This window comes from Emydura macquarii, unplaced genomic scaffold, assembly GCF_026122565.2.
Source record: "Emydura macquarii macquarii isolate MOO-44397 ecotype Brisbane River unplaced genomic scaffold, CSIRO-AGI_Emac_v2 contig_295, whole genome shotgun sequence".
NCBI lineage: Eukaryota > Metazoa > Chordata > Testudines > Chelidae > Emydura > Emydura macquarii.
This window is the reverse complement of record NW_027130432.1, coordinates 8,961,888-8,975,603: the sequence shown is the minus strand read 5'-3', so window position 1 is coordinate 8,975,603 and position 13,716 is coordinate 8,961,888.

The window sequence follows — 13,716 nt, the reverse complement described above, 5'->3', positions numbered from 1 at the left end:
TGTTGTACTGTTTGTGATCCCAGATTAGAGGAAATTTAATTTTAAAGATACTCTAGATTTCCTCCCCCGCCCCCTTATTGTGTCACTACATCACAGAGTTAAGATTGCTTTCATGACGCAGCTCTGCATTTCCATGCCTTAGCATGAACACAGGTGTGAGTGAGCAGATGGAGTTCCCACCCTGCTATATGCAGGGTTTGTTTTGTTTTTATTAGGAACTCTAGTAACAGAACATATGACTGATCACAAACCTGAGCCTAAGGTTTCTGTACAGGCTTGACTTTCCCTGCAGGATATCCTCAGTCCAAGCCCTTGGTTCCCACAGCAAAGAGAGACTCCATCCCTTCTAATACTTCAGTTAGAATTAGCCTGCCACTAATTATCCTGTCACTCTAACTTAGCAGTAATTACCCTGCATCTTTACATAAGATTCAAGCATAAAATGCCCTGTGTCCCTATACAAGATCGTCAAGTCTCCACACTGTTACAATGAGTGTGAGGGACAGTTCTAAGTTAAAGGTCTTTGTGAAGCTGCATGAAACAAATTTAAAATCTGAGTGAATCACGGATATTTATTTATTTAGATAAAAAATTACCAAGTAGTTACCTTCATGAATAATATACCCCGGTTGCCTGGAGAGCTTCAAATTTGAACAGTGAAGCTTTCATCCTAGGAACAACAGTGATTAAAAAAGCTTACTCTTCAGCATTTACACCTGCAGTGTACAGCCATAACATCTGGTGCAGAGCTGCACTAATAAACTTGAATTCTTTGGCTTGATCTACTACTCTCAGTTCGTGTACAGAAAAAAGGAGTGAGAGAGAGAGGACAGAGTGGTAGGTGAAGGAATTTCTAATACATGCTTCTCTGCCATTTGTTGGTGAGGTGGTATCAGTTGTGTATTTGTATGGCAGACGTAAATGATATATTAATGGTTTGATTGAGACTTTTTTATGTAGCTGTCTACGTGCTTAATATCCATATTGCATCCTCCTCTATACTTTAAAATAAATAAGTACAGTACATGGAACCATTCAGTATGTGAAAGAGGAAATATAGTACAACAACCCTGCTTCCGAAGACAGACCCAATGGGTCTGCACTTGATCTACACCGTACTGAAATCTGAGGTTCAAAACAGTCTCCAAGCACTTGTGTGTTGGGTTGTAGTTCCAGTCCTGTATGATGCAGGTTCAATGCTACTGTAGTGTCACAGGAGAATTGTATCCTCCTTTAATTAGTAAGTGCAGGTAAGTTAGCTTTTACTGGTGAGTAGACCTGAAACTGGTTAAGAGCTAGTCTTTTAGAAGTGAAACCTGCGATCAAATCATCCTTAAGTCAGACTTCATGTGTGGGTGCATGTAGGTCTGTCTCTATCTCTCTTTGGTCAGTTTTTTTTCTCATCCTAGCATGTCACATTCTGGCTGCTAAGTATCTAGAGGAGTATAGTGGATGAAGGGTGCCTGCTTGGCAGGATGAATGCTCCCATTGAAATAGATGTTACGGAAACAAAGGCTTGAAATAAAACCAGAAAACTAAGGATAATCAATGTGTAGGAATTAGCGTAAACAGTTCCATTGTAGCAGAAAATCTTCTGAAAAGAACATGCTATAATTAAAGGGAAAATTGTCAGACAGTTGACCATGTGTATAAATCAGATATGGAATAAATTTTTATTATGTATGCATTAAATATATCAGTGTGTTTCACATATGTCTGCCACTGAAAACATTAGTATATTTGATTTGGATTGGCAAAAAATATTACCATTAAGGAGATGGGATATCTTGCTTCTTACTACCCTATACAATACCTTAAAATATTACTGAACATGTACCTTACTGAACATGTACATTACATTACATCAATTAAATGAAGTATCTGTAGGATACTGCGAATATGTAATTCTGAAGCTATTATTTGACTGAGTGTATGTCTACACTGCCATTAGACACCTGCTGCTGGTCTGTGCCAGCTGACTTGGTCTCCTGGGGCTTGAGCTAAGATTGATTAAATTGCGGTGTAGATGTATGGGCTTGGACTGGAGCCCAGGCTCTAGGACCTGCAAGGTGAAAGGGTTCCAGGGGCAGCAGCCCAGGCCCCAACATCTACATTGCAGTTAAACAGGCCCTTACCCTGAGGCTTGTGAGCCCAAGTCAGCTGGCATGGGCTAGCTGCCAGTTTTTAATTGCAGTGTAGACATACCCTGAGAGAACACTAGCTAGAAAGATTGAATCAACCTTTCAATTTGCATAGTAAAAATTAGTTCTAAAGATCTCTAGATCAACAACATACTTGAGTTTGAGAGACATTCATTTTTTCCCTGTTGCAAAATATTGTGTTGATGTTAGTTCTGAATCTCAAATTGAGACTTATGGTTCAGCAGAGGCTCTATGTTATGTGCATTAAAAGAAACTGTAGTACATTGGGTGCATTGATAATTAAATCAGATAATTGAAGATTTGTTTACTGAAATTTCAAGGCAAAATATAGCCAGTGTTTACAACTCTCCTGTGCTTACAAAACTGCTTTAATGCCATCCAATGTTTCATGAATGTAACCAGGAAAACTGAGAGGAATATAGCATTTGTTCTATATTAAACTACTAGAGTGGGCAGAGTTCTACATCAATCTCTGCCTAAAGACAAGGTAGGTGAGGTAATATCTTTTATTGGACCTACTTCTGTTGGTGAAAGAGAGAAGCTTTTGAGCTTACACAGAGCTCTTAGTTTGCCCAGTAAAAGACATTACTTCATCCACCTTGTTTCTCTCATATCCTGGGACCAACATGGCTACAACAATGCTGCATATGCTTTAATAGTTGTTTATAGTGTTGTTGTAACCATGTCGGTCAGGATATGAGAGAGACAGATAGGTAAGGCAATATTAGACATGAAGAGCTGCTCTGTGAAGCTTGAAAGCTTGTCTTTTCCACCAAACAAGTTGGTTCAATAAGATATTTTCTCTTACGCTTTAATACACTTTCCCCAGACTGACGTGCCATCTAGTGTTAATTCCCTGCATGTACACAAAACATTTTTTCCATACAGCGAGCAAAATTATAGTATATATCTTCTATTTTGCTTAAGGATCAATCATCGATTGGCTGGCTGCCTTTTATGATGCCACTGAGATTCATGTATCAATATGGCCATGAACTTCTGTCATTGTGGCTCAACTTACACTAGCCTTCTGATTAGTACATTTCAATAAGTAGCACATTCACTGAGCTGTTAAACTCTTGGGAATGTATTCTGCCCTCCGTTAGTTATAACAGAGTAACATGGGTGTCAGTGCCATTGCATGCGTGTAAGAGGGCAGAATTTACCTCTTCTTTTTGTTTTCTATATATTTGGCTACTTGCCTTCTAAAGGTCATTTCTGAAGTATTTGTTACCTGTTGCTAGTTAGCTACCCAAAAATGACCTTCCAAACTCTAAATAGTTCAGGACATCATCTACTGTATTTTACTATCCATTAGTGAAGCTCTTCCAGATATGTGAAGCTACCTTTGGCATTTGGAAGATGTTTAGGAACCATTTTGGGATCCAAGTATTTCTTCTCCTTATAGTTAATAAAGTAGGTTATGAGACTATCTGGTTCGTTTTTTCTCTTCTCACACAATAAGTGACTTGTTGAACTGCCATTCTCACTGATAGAGAGGAGAAATGGAGAAAATGGGGTAACTCACTGTGTTGAGTCCTTCTCATTTCCAGTACTGCAGCACCAGTACTCATTTCCTTCATTATCTAAACAATGAAATTAACTCACTTTTATAGCCCTCTCTATTAATCAGAGAGGAGCAGGTTGGAAGTGGCTTGGTTTTGTGAACTGGCATCCAAACCCATCTGGAATGGGGAAGATTATAGGTGCTTGTTAGCCAGATATAAACTCCTCTTGTCTCCAGTTCTTGCCATGGTGAGTAATCCTGTTATATTTGCAAACATTTTATTCCAAACCACTATATTCAGTGACAGCAACAGTCAAAATAACAGTGCTAAATAAGACTAAATGTTATCCATGTCAGAAAAACACAATAAACTCATTTAAGCATTTGATCCACATAGTATAAATCTGAAAAGTAAAAACCAGTTAAACTAGTATAGCGATCTGCTGCTCTGTGTTCTCATCAGGTATATTGCTTTTTCTTTAATTCATTGAGTATGTTAACTTTATGGAATAATACAGGGCTTCTAAATTATTATCAGTATTCCATCTGTATAGTAAGTTTCCTCTGAGGAAGTGACAGATGTAGAGTTGGAAATGGAATTTTGTTTGGTTAATTTTTGCAGGGAAATTATAAACAGTGGCTTAAGGTTAAGATTTTGTCATGGTTATTTTTAGTAAAAATCATGGACAGATAATGGGCAGTAAACAAAAATTGATGGAAAATTCGCCTGTCCTTGAATTTTATTTAAAAAAAAAAAAAAACAACCATGACACAATGGGGATGAGAACCCAAGCCCTGCTGCCGGGGGTGGGGGGTGGGAGGGGTGTCTGCCCTGGAGACTCAGAGCTCCATGGGGCGAGTCACCTGTTCCCGCGGCAGCTCGGAGCTGCGGGACCCCCACCTGGGATCTTTGGGTACTGGCTGAAAGCCGAGCTCCCCCCATTGACAGGGAGCTTCACGTCTCAGAGCCCTGGGGTCCCCCCACCACCTGTGGAAGAGAGCTGTGAGGTCCTCCCACCCCCAGGGGTGCCTGGGAGCTGTGGGGTCCCAGATTGGAGCTCTGGGCTCTCCTTGCGGTGGCTAAGAACTCAGAGCTCCCTCCACGGCCCACAGTGGCTAGGAGCTCCAGATTCCCCCCACCACCCACGCCAGCAGGGAGCTGCAGGATCCCAACTTGGAGCACCGGGCCCACCCCGCGACAGCTAGGAGCTCCAGGTTCCCACCCACCACTGCCGGCGACTTGGAACCGCGGGGTCCCTGACGTCCACCCTGGCTCACAGCAATGGGATACCCACAGCTCCGAGCTACAGAGTTCCTGCTGCTTGTGGTGGCTCAGACCCAGGAGCCCCCGCCAACCACCCTGGCTGACAGCAGGCTGGAGCCACTGCTGGGAGATCTAAGCCCCAGGATGCCTGCCGCTCACTGGCTGATAGCAACGGGGCCCTCAGCAGCGGGTCAGAGCTGGGGATCCTCACAGGTCATGGGGCAGAAGCTGAAAATGGAAGTCATAAAATCATAGAAGCTTAGGGTTGGAAGGGACCTCAGGAGCTCATCTAGTCCAAGCCCCTCCTCAAAGCAGGACCAACCCCAACTAAATCATCTCAGTCAGGGCTTTGTCAAGCTAGGCCTTAAAAAAACTAAGGATGGATATTCCACCACCTCCCTAGGTTAACCATTCCAGTGCTTCAACCTCCTAGTGAAAAAGTTTTCCCTAATATCCAACCTAGACCTCTCTCACTGCAACGTGAGACCATTGCTCCTTGGTCTGTCATCTGCCACTACTGAGAACAGCCTAGCTCCATCCTCTTTGGAATCCCCGTGTGACCTCCATGACAAAATCTTATCCTTACTTATGACACTAAAGCATTATACATGCTTTTAGGGAAGCGACGCAGTTATTGGAAGAGTAGGTTTTCAAAATGGCTTCTGAAATTATGGGTATGCAATTGTTTGCATACAAAAAAAACCCAGCTATTCACTCTCAAATCCTGTGGATATAGCGACTTCAGTATATCACATTTTGCATAAGTTCTGTTTTGTGTTCATAAATATCTATTTTGTGTATTCAAAATTTGAGATGTGGGGAGGTGTATATAATTTTAGTGGCTGGTTTTGAAAAATTGTCCCTTTTAATACAAATTGTTCAATTATTTAGGGCCAAATAATTTGCTGTTGTAAACAGCACAACTCCAGTGATTTCAACAGAGCTGCTCCACTTTATGCCAGCAGAGAATTTGTGTCCTTTGGGCTCAGTCCTGTGAGGTGACAAGCTGCTTCAACTCCCAATGGTGATGTTACTTAAGGTCGTTCAGTGTAACAGTAGTCACTAGGGTTGGTGGATATTTAACCCCTGTCATGTGAGAGAGGTATTAACTGTTTGTAGTCCTAATCCACATGAAGTGATGGGGGCCAGAAAGCAAAGACAACTCTGTTACCAGCATATTTTCTAACACTTTTCTACCAGGCAGAGCCAGCAGCAGCAAAGGGCCGGGTACTGTAGCTAGGGGTTCCTATCAATGATACAATACCAGACCGGCTTGAGCCCCCACCCCGTTACCTAGGAAATCACACTATCCCCTGGCCGCCCCCAAAAGGCAATACTTCCCCTCTTTCAAGCACAGAGTCTGAATATAGAAAGTAAACCTTTTAATAAAAGGAAGGAAGTAACACAGCACTGGTTTTGGAACCAGTGCAAATAGAATTCATGAACTCAATGAGCCGAACCCACCCCAGAGTATGGGGGCATGTCCTTCGTCTCTCCCTTCTTGCTTTTCCCTGTACTAACCATCGTAGTTGCAGTGTCCACCTCTCGGTTGGGGGCTCAGCCAGCCCCCTTCTGCATGCTACTGCCGGATGTGGGCTTGACCAGGCCCTCACCACTGCTGCCTCCTGCCACCTCTGGGCCTTGCTGAGTCCTGCTCCTGGCTCCCACCATCTGCAGGCGCCAACCGCTCCTGACTCCTGCCGTCTGCAGGCGCCGACTGCTCCTGGCTCCTCTCTGCTGGTTGTCAGTCAATGTTTCCTAGTTCCTCTAGTCATTTCAGCTCTTAGTGAATTTCAACTTACGGGAAAACCTACTGACACAAAACAAAAGACTCTAAGAGGAATCATTAATTCTACTTTTTAACAGTGGGAGGAGATAGTTAAGCCATGCCTCAGGGTAGCCCTTTGCCAGGGTAAGTGCAATCTTCTCACCCCCTCCCTGCTCCCTTACAATGCTGTAACATCCATCCGCCATCCTTGCTGGGCTCTGTTTAGATGAGTGAATTTTTCATCGGAACAGGCTAAACAGATCTGCTGCCATTTGTTCACTGTAGGAAGGTGCAGTGGCCTTCCTCCGAACCTGGGCCCGAGGAAGGGCCACAATGCCCAGAGCAGGCAGAAAAAGGGCCAGCCGTCCAGTCTGCCTGGCAACCGGGGAGTTGGCCAGCGATAGGTCCCGCCGGCCGGCCAATCCAACAACGGAGGGGCGGAGCCTCCGCCGGGGCTGAGAGTATAAAATGCAGGCTCCACAGCTCAGTGAGGAACAGGCTGCTGCTGGAGGCAGATGTGCCGTTCCGCCAGCTGCAGCCAAGACCAGAACCTAGCTGGGCCACTACCCCAAGCGAGCGCCTCACAAAGCCTTGGACCTGGGAACGGCCCTAGCGACCAAACCCCAAGGGTTGGATAGGGCCTCCGGGCCCCCTAGACTGGCCTAGGCCTACCGACTCCCAGGACTGGGCCAGGCCCCTGGGCCCCAGTAATTGGACCGAGTTCCCTGAGCGTGTGGGCTGGGGGATCATTCCTCCTTCCCCCCCCCCTTTGCCCCCCCCCAGAGGCCGGACCTGACCTGGAGGAGCTGCCTGAGGCTGAGCCATCCCCGAGATGGGTCAGGACCTGGAGGAGCTACCTGAGGCTGAGCTGAGCCCTGCGACCTGGAGGAGCTGCCCCTCACAGAGGAGCTCCCTCCCCCCGCCGCCAGTGGACGCAGAGGGACTGACGAGCCTGCCGTGGGCTGTGTACCCCAGTGACACCGAAGATCCCACCAGTACAGGTACCTGGGGATATGGAGAGGAAGTGGCCCAGGGACAGCCATAGCTGTGGCTGAGACAGGGGCAAGCCCTGTTGGCGTGTTGCGGCGGGAGCCCTGCCGACAGTGGAAACGCCTTTGCCACTGCTAGGGCCCTGGGCTGGGACGCAGTGGAGTTGGATGGGCCTGCGTCCCCCTTCCCTCCCCACTTATCCTCGCAACCCAGTGAAGGAGTACTGTCCCCTGCTCTCCTGCCTCCAGGACACTGCTGGCTCGCCCGCCCGGCCTGAGGGCCTGAACAACAAAGTATTCAGGTGCTAACGTCCCCCTTTTTGGAAGGTACAGTGTCCTTCCTCCAAACCTGGGCCTGAGGAAGGGCCACAATGACAGGCCCAACAAGCCCCCGTGCTACATTCACACAATCGAAGGACATTTCTTTACCCCTGTAGTTAATACAAAAGTGATTTGTACACAATACCAGATATATTGACCATTTCCCATCATGCTCAGGACCTAGTGTGCTTATGCAATATGCTGAGTACTTAATTCATTGGTGGCTGTTTTCCCTGGACTTATGGCCCATTTGTGCTTGTGGAGCACTGTCCTCTTTTGAGACTGGTGCAGCGTTGGTAGGTGTATTTGTGTGTGCATACTGGTGGGAAGGATTGTAGAATAATGCCAGTGAAAAAAATAAAGGTTGAATGGGGGAGCTCCCTAACTTCCAAGTCCTCTGTCGTCCTGCTGCAAAGCTAGTAAAGAGTATGGTTCATCCTGGATGATATGCAGTATTAAAACTATAAAAACAACGAATTACATTGGCTAATGGAGAAGGCCAAACTCCAGGAAAGAGGTGCTGGGAGCACAGAAAGACAGACCCTCTGGGAGAAAGGGCTTTGTCCTACTTGGGACTGGGGCAAAAAAAATGAACTTTCAAGAGAGGATAGACCGTCAGGGAGGAGAGGCTGGGCCCAGCTGAAACTGGGACAAAAACTTTTTAGGTTTGAGTTCTCTTTTGAAAGACTTTTTGCAGAACTTAATAAATTGGACTCCAGAGAGGGAATGTTTTGAATATCTTATTTGAATTTAGTGTCATCCTAATAGTTCTTGATGGGATAATTTGATCACTTTACACAAAACTTCAGGTGCACATGCCTATATTCCCTGGTGGCAATACTGTAAATCATCAGATAGCTAACACAATAGACTGGAGCTATAGAGTATTTCATTATCAGCAGTAAATCCGGAAGCTGGTCTGGGCCAGAGGAAATGGGTGAAAACTGACATCTTAAAATATATACTCTATCAAAAATCATAAATATCTCTGTATGTGTATGTACCACATACAGAGCATTATATTGCAAAGGAAATGTGTTTAACTCTGGTTAGAACAAGGAGAGATTTTAGTTCACTTTTTAAAATAGGATTTATGTTAGCAAACTGTTACACATGATCCCATTTGCAAATAGTCACAGCCAGGAGGAGAGTGTAAACTTTTACATGTGCATGCACATAGCTAGGCATATGTGCCTCTAAATATTTGCTTGCAGAAGGAATGCAAGTATTTCCATGTATGCTCTTATGAAAATGTGGCCATAAAATGTAACTCTAGAGAAATTATCTGTGCTTGTCATTAAGTGAAGAGTGTCTCATTTGGGGGCTTGGGAACTGAATCACTGATCCCTTGCAGCTTTGATTTTGAGTGAATGATGACCCATCAATGTAAAAGTCACAGGCACAATAATCTGCTATATTCTACTATATATTCTACTATATTCCAGTTCACAGTATTTGTTTTCATTCTTAGGGCCTAAAATCCAAAGGCCCTTCTGTGCATTCACTGAATCTAAAGGCCAGGGCCAGGTGAGATAGAGATCTCCGCCTGAAGCTTATCCTCATAGAAAAATTTCTCAAACCCACCTTAGAATCTGACGCCCAAGGGAAAAAGGACAAGGATAAGTCTCAGCCCTCCACAAAAAATACAGAATTACAGCATAAGGGTGATCAGTGTGTCACATAGTCCTGAGACCTGGAGTGTAGATTTTTAGGGTTCTGAAGGTCACACTACAATCCTTCACTGAGTGTAATATCTCATCAGGTGTGGTTATTTTATTTTTTTTTTGGGGGGGGGGGGGGGAATAACTTCTCCTTGTTAAAAGGCAGGTCCTCTACCATTGTTTGCAAGTCCTTTGGAATCCCTGACTATTACAACCAGGATGTTGCCGTTGTTCAGGCTGCTGTATCAGCAATTGGTCGTTGATTACCAATCATTAATTGGTAGTGCAATTTTCGTACTGGTCGATGTGTGTAACATCTGGAGGAGTTTATTTGTTTTCCTTGACTTCCTCCAGAGGTATTTCTTGGCTTAGTGCTACACATTTGAACAATTCCTGGAATTGTTTGAAATCATCGGCCCTGGTAGGCAATGGTGTGAGCAATGAAGTATCCTCGTGTGCCCGTGCAATTGTTGTTTTGGTACCATTGGTGCTGACATGATTTTATCGGTTGGCACAATGGGTGGTGCCGTGGATTTGTTTTTTGCTTTTGTTGGTGGTGATGGTGCCTATGGTGATGACATCAGTGCCAACAGTGGTGGCATTAGTGCCGTGGTCATTCTCCATGCCGTCTACTTCAATGTCAACAGTGCTGTGGCAGGCTTCATTTTTCAATTTGGCGCTGTTAGCTTCTTGGTGCAGGCGGGCGTGTTAGAGATTCCATTTGAAGTGACAAGTCTGGTACATATCAATTTATTTGATAAATTGATGAACATATGAGCTTGCAGTGTTCATTGGGCAGCACTGAACATTGTAAAATGGGCAGTTCCTAGGTTGCATCTGCGTCTGGGCATTATGACTGGGGTCATTCTGTTGCATAACCCAAAGAGTGGCTGGCTAGAAGCATTCACTCACTGAGTTGGGAGCAACTTACTTGCTGAAGGCTGTGCATGGACACCCAGTAGTGGGAGTCCTTACAGCAAAGCAGAAAAAGACAGGATCCAGGAGTAGGGGATTAGGGTGACACAGCAGCTCACCAGTCCAGATTGCATTAGGGGAATGTTCCCGTTTGAGAGACCCAACCCTACCAGATAAAATTCTCTTTCACACGTCAACAAAGATCCTACGACACACATAGGCAAAAGCAGAGACCCCAAAGGAGGAGGCCAACTTCGACCCAAGCACTCTCCTCACAATCATCCCAGACCAGACAATCATTTTGAAATGTTGGTCGAGGGTCTGAGAGACATCCCCACTACCTCAGCGTCAACCATCTTTGGACACCGATTACGCCCTTTTTACTACACCTGGGCATCAATTGCCACGGACAGATGGGCCCTAGAGATCATCCAAATGGGCTATTCCATCCCTTTCACATCCATACCACCCACACATCTTCCCTCCCCTTCCCTTTTCAGGGACCCATCTCACGAGCACCTACTACAAAAGGTGTGCCACTTACTACATTTGAGAGCAACAGAACAGGTCTCACCACAATACAGAGGGAAGGGATTCTACCTCCAATATTTTTTAACACAGAAAAAGAGCAGAGGTTGGAGACCAATATTGGCTCTCAGATAGCTCAACACTTTCGTCCATGTTCAAAAGTTCAAGATGGTCACTTTAGCCACCATAATTTCAGCTTTGGAATGGGGAGATTGGTTCTCAGCCCTTGACCTACAAGATCCCTACTTTATTATTGCAATACACCCATCATATTGACGATTTCTCCAATTCACCGTCCGAATAGAACATTATCAATACAAATTACTACCCTTCGGCCTTTCCACTACCCCGCAGGTCTTTTTCAAGTCACTCACAGTCGTTGCAGCACACCTGCGCACACAAGGAGTAATAATCTTCCCATATCTAGATGACTGCCTTCTACAAAGCTCCACACACGCAGAGGCAATACAAAATACACAGAAGACCACAGACCTCTTCCAAAGCCTAGGTCACCAAATAAACTATCAGAAATGGACCACAGCACCCACTCAGCAACTGGAATTTATAGCAGCGTATCTCAATTCCATAAAGGCAAAGGCATCACTACCGACACAACGATCCCACACTGTAAAGGGTTCACGCTCGCCCCCTTGCTGCTTTGGTCTTCTTCCCCCACAAATCACACACAGATGCAGCTTCGTGCTCCCACTAGTGCTCTTTATTTACAGGCTTTTCTTCCCGCCCACCAACTATTTACATCTACAGACTCAGGCCAGGGGGCACACAGTCTCAGCCACCAGATCAGGGCAGCTCATCTCCAACTGAGGTTTCTCCCTTTCAGGCTTCCCCCTTCTGGCTACTGCCGTTACTACTTCACTTCGGTGAACCTCTGGCCAGCCTCTGAGCACCTTCTTGCAGCCTTTAGAGGGCCTGTCTAATGAGCCTCACCGCTGCTCCTCGTTAGCCCAGTCCCTGCAGGCTCACTCAGCTGGCTCCATTCCTCCTTTAATTAGGGCTCCAGTGGCAGGGGACTGGCTTAACCCCCAGGGCTCAGCCAGCACCCTGTCACACACACTCTTAAAAAAAAAATCTCATTTCAGAGGTCACAAACAACCCGTGTTTCACAGCCTGTACCTGCCTTCAACTATTGGGGCATATGGCGGCCGCTACATTTGTGCATCACTCCAGGCTGCACATGCATTGCCTTGAAGGATGGCTAAGCTCGGTCTACATGCTAAACAGACTGTTGGTACTGCCCCCCAAAATCAAGGACTCTCTGTGTTGGTGGACAAATCCAGACAACGTTTGTAAGAATATACCTTTCCAATGACCTCAGCCATCTGCCATAATCACAACAGATGCTTCATTAATAAGCTGGGATGCCATATGCAGAATCTTACCATCAAGGGCATTGGTCTCCACCAGAAACCCAACTGCACATCAACCTACTTGAGCTAAGGGTGGTATGCAGGGCTTGCTCACATTTTCTACCACAAATAGTGAATAAAACATTCCAAATAACGACCGACAACACAGCCTGCATGCTCTATATAAACTGAGAGGGTGGTGCCTGATCCCACTCGCTCTGCACAGAAAGCTATATGATTCTAGACCTGTGCAAAAGCCACAGTGTAAATATTTCTGTCTCATGCCTCCCTGGTTGTATGAATACAATGGCAGATGCGCTGAGCAGAAAATTCGGCCAAGAACATGAATGGGAGCTGAGCGACATGGTTCTACGTGATATATTCCAATGTTGGGAGTACCATCAATAAACTTGTTTGCAACAACAACAACAAATCGAAAATGCAACCAATTCTGTTCAAAAGCTGGGTTAGGACATTGATCCCTAGGAGATATCTTCCTCCTCAAATGGGAATCGACACTCTTGATACATGTTCCCACCATTTCCACTACTATCAAGAGTGATACACAAAATTCACTGAGACTGGGCCTTCCTCCCGTACATCATCTTTAGAGACAAGGTCACCCTGAGTCCTCATCCAAAATTCTTACCCAAGGTATCATCACCTTTCCATATGAATCAGGTCATACTCCTTCCTAGAGTCTACCCTAAACCTCACAAGGATCAATAAGAGGCTAGCTGGCACACACTTGGATGCTAAACAAGCGCTGTCATTCTACCTAGATAGAACAAAAGCGTTCCGCAAATCACCAAGATTATTTGTGTCAACTAGGGAATGCTCCAGGGGAACCACGATATCCACCTAGACACTATCCACATGGATATTGAACTGCATACACCTCTATTATGAACAATGCAAAGTACAACTAGTATTGAAACTCACTCCACGAGGGTGGTGGTGATCTCCATTCCATCACATGTACCTCTTGCAGACATTTGCAGAGTGGCAACATGAACCTCAGAACACACATTCATAAAACATTATGCAATCACGTTCAACATAGACAATGACACACTGGTGTTAACATCAGTTACCAGAAACACTCTGAAGTCCCCCTCACCTACAGCAGCACACTGCTCTACAGTCACCTGAAGTGGAGCACCCACAGGGACAGCACTCAGAGAAAGAGAGGGTTACTCATCCAGTGTAGTAACTGAGGTTCTTTGAGATGTGT